We start from the raw sequence: 208 nt of genomic DNA, 5'->3' as shown, positions 1-208 counted from the left end.
TATCGACAAAAATGGGAAATGAATCCTCTCAATTGTTAAAAAAAAATTGATAGAGTAAAATGTAATCTCTAACCCTTCAATGCTCTCTCTAGGGGAGGCAAATAGGGAAGTTCGCTCCACCCCGCCTAGTGAGGCGGTCCTGAATTCTTCCCCCGTCCTGCCTAACGGCGGACTGGCGGGCCAAGCCTGCCAAATCTCTTTTTTTATA

Source organism: Arachis ipaensis, chromosome B08 (assembly GCF_000816755.2).
Source record: "Arachis ipaensis cultivar K30076 chromosome B08, Araip1.1, whole genome shotgun sequence".
Classification (NCBI taxonomy): domain Eukaryota; kingdom Viridiplantae; phylum Streptophyta; class Magnoliopsida; order Fabales; family Fabaceae; genus Arachis; species Arachis ipaensis.
Note: the sequence above shows the minus strand (reverse complement) of the source record.